General features: G+C 38.7%; 1 pseudogene; it reads left to right on the forward strand.

The window, feature by feature from the left end:
- Window positions 1-762: 762 nt before the first annotated feature.
- LOC118890840 lies at window positions 763-1,711 on the forward strand (annotated as a pseudogene).
- The last annotated feature ends 1,983 nt before the right edge of the window (window positions 1,712-3,694 follow it).

Here is a 3,694-nt window from a genome sequence, read left to right on the forward strand (position 1 = left end):
CTTTCAAAAGTGAATAAAAATGTTTGTGTTAATAGTGATGTCTTCTTGGAAAGTTTCCCAGTTTTTATTCAGGGAAGAATTGCTCTGATATGTTTACCCATGGTCCTTCCTGATCTTTATATTCTGGGTAGGATTACCTTTTAATTTTCCTATCCATCAATACCTGGCCATTGTTATGCCCCCACTTTTTTGGGGGTCCAAAGTTTGAAATGTAAAAATGTATCAGAAATTGATGAGGCAATTGAGTAGAGCTCTCAGAAAGAAGACTGTCCGGTGAGTCAGGAAGACTGTATTCTAGTCTAAGCTCTATTATTTACCAGCCATGTGATCTTGGGCAGATCACTTAATCTATGTCTTAGTTTTTTCGTCTTTTAAGTGGAGATGATGATGTCTGCTTTAAATGGGTAATGTTGTATGGAAGTAATTAACACAGAAACAGGCATAGACGAGATGCTGAATAAATTCTACATCCAAAAAAGTTAATGTCTGCAGGTCTAAATTTTCACAGGCTCTACAATAAGTCTAATAAAAATATGGTTGCATTTCTCAGAACCAGCAAATGGCAGAACATGAGGGTCATTGGGATAAAGATAATAGCAATAAATTCTGTAGTAGGCATTTGTTTTTAATCCTTAGATGGTTCCAAGATATTGGTGCTTATCTACATATTAGAGTTAAGGTACAAAGAAGGAAGAGGATAAAAAATGAATAAGGCAGGCTGTGGCGGCCCAGCACCCTTGTGGCTTGTTGGGTGCGTGGGTCATGGCTGGCCCAGTGCGGGGCAAGGGGGCCCCAGGCCCTGGACCTGCTGCGGGCCCTGCCCTGTGTGAGCCTGGCTAACCTGAGGCCAAACCTGGGCTCCAGGAAACCGGAAAGATGACCAAGAGGTCAGAGAAGAGGTAGAAAATGTGGCAGGGGCCACAAGGGAGAACGACAGAGAAGAACCCGGCCCCGGCTGGGCTTTGAGAGAGGCCAGACTCCATTTTACCTTCGAATCCCAAAATATGGGTTTAATGAAGGACATAGCTTCAGACAACAGTATCAGCCTTTGACTCTCAACAGGCTGCAGTATCTTTTTGATTTGGGTCGAGTTTATCCTACATAACCTATTGACTTAACCCAACTTGTCAATGGGAGAGGCGTGACCTTCCAGCCATCTAAAAGGGATTATGGTGTCCAGCTGGTAGAGGAGGGTGCTGACACCTTTAAGGCGAAAGTTAATATTGAAGTATAGCTGGCTTCAGAGCTGGCCATCGCTGCAATCGAGAAGAATAGGGGTGTCATCATGACGGCCTTCTTCGACCCGCGAAGCCTGGAAATTCTGTGCAAACCTATTGCATTCTTTCTCCATGGACAACCCATTCCCAAGCGAATGCTCACCTCCAAGACACTGGTACCCTACTACACTGATGCAAGGAATTGCGGTTACTTGGCGGATCCTGCTGAATTTCCTGAAGCAAGACTGGAGCTCGCCAAGAAGTACGGTTATATTTTACCTGATATCACAAAAGACGAACTCTTCAAAATGCTCAGTACTTGAAAAGATCCAAGGCAGATTTTCTTTGGTCTTGCTCCCAGGTGGGTAGTGAATATGGCAGATAAGGAAATCCTCAAACCTACAGATGAGAATCTCCTCAAGTACTACAGCTCCTGAGTTCCTTCCAAGAGAGCAGATGGTAAAAGAGCTCCAGAAAGGGACTGAAACACATGTGTTTCCCATGGCATTTGCTTAATTTGTAATTCTGCAGATGTTGATGTTTTCTGTATAATCATAACTCTCTTTTTTATCTAAATTAAAAACACAGTAAGCAAGGACTGTGTAGAGGATCTGGCGGATCTGTGTGCTTCTGTTTCAGAGATCTAAGCTCCCTGGTTCTCTGCCCAAGGAAGAGTGTAACTCTTAGACAATTTCCAGTTGAGTTTTCCATCATCTTTCCATCCAGGTCTTGTCTTATTGTTGCAAATAAGAATGAACGCGCAGGTGGGATGGGATTGCTTTGTCAGCTGCTTGGTCAAGGTCAGAGGGCTGCTAATGAGCTGGTGAGCTTCTTACTTGGTAGCCGTGAGGAAGCGCTGCTACCCAGCGTCAAGACAGTAAGCCTTCAGCTTGGGATGATTAAAATGTGGGATGTGAGTTGAAGGTTTAAGACTGGTGAGTAGCTTCTAAGTAGTTCAATATTTGCTAGTAAAATTGAGACAAAAATTCCAAGGGAATTCATTTTCTCAACTCAGAGTAGATAAAAATGTTCAAGCCAGTAACATTTTTTTCCTTGAGGAAGGTAAATGTTCTAATTCTAATTGATAAGATTTTACTTATTTCATAGACTTTGGAAACCTTTGTTTTTCAGTCATTTTAAATGCTTTTGAAAAAATGGTCAATGATTATATAAGCCATAAAAACAATTGGTCATGTGAAAATTAAACTCAGTTAATTTAAAAGGTTCAGCAGTCAGTAAGCTCATTTAGCTTGGCAAAGATCTGTTGTATTGAAACCAGAGTGAAAGCTTAATTTATCCTGATGCAATTAAATCTTGAATAATTCATGATAATTCTTTGACAGTAGAAATAAAATGATTCCTGCTTGTTTATTTTACGAAATAAAAAAAAAATGAATAAGGCATATCCCTGCCTTCTGAGAACTTACAGTCTCAGGTCCACCATTAGCACAATAAGAAATCTTTTGTATTGATGAATCAGTTGTATGCTATTTGAGTTTCTCAGCTTCAGTAAGAATTGTTAACTTATTTGAAATTGTTTGAAATTTATTTAGAATTTGTGGTAGTTTAAATATATACTGAAAATTATGAGATGTTAGTTTAAAAATTGAAGAACACACAAACAAATGGAAAGATATTGTGCTCATGGATTGGAAAAATTAATTTTGCTACAATGTCCATATTACCCAAAGCAATCTACAGATTCAGCGTGATTCAGCGTGAAAATACCCATGCCCATGGCATTGTCACAGAGATAGGATAGACAATCCTAAAGTTTGTGTGGAACCACCAAAGTTCCCAAATAGCCAAAGCAATCTTGAAAAATAAGAATAAAGCTGGAGGCATCATTGCCTGATATTGTTAATGTTGAACTATATTACGAAGCTATGGTAAAAAAACAGTATGGTATTGGCGTAAAGACAGACACATAAATCAAAGGGACAGAACAGAGAGCTTCCAAATAAACCTATGTATATATATGGTCAACTAATTTACAGCAAAGGAGTCAAGAATGTACAATTGGGAAAGGACAGTCTCTTCAATAAATGGTATTGGGAAAACTGGACAGCCACATGCAAAAGAATGAAACTGGACCCCTATCTTTACACCATACACAAAAATTAACTCAAAATAGATTAAAGAATTGATGTAGGAAATGAAACCATAAATCTCCTAGAAGAAAACATAGGTGGTAAGCTCCTTGATATTCATCTTGGTGATGATTTTTTTGAATCTGACTCCAAAAGCAAAGGCAACAAAAGCAAAAATAAACAAGTGGGACTATACCAAACTAAAAAGTTTTGCCACAGTAAAGGAAACTATCAACAAAATGAAAAGACAACCTACTGAATGGAAGAAAATATTTTCAAATCATATATCTGATAAGGGGTTAATATCCAAAATATATAAAGAACTCACACAACTCAATAACAAAAATCCCAAACAATTCAATTAAAAAATGGGCAGAATATCTGAAT

Source organism: Balaenoptera musculus, chromosome 2 (genome assembly GCF_009873245.2).
Source record: "Balaenoptera musculus isolate JJ_BM4_2016_0621 chromosome 2, mBalMus1.pri.v3, whole genome shotgun sequence".
NCBI classification, from domain to species: Eukaryota; Metazoa; Chordata; class Mammalia; order Artiodactyla; family Balaenopteridae; genus Balaenoptera; species Balaenoptera musculus.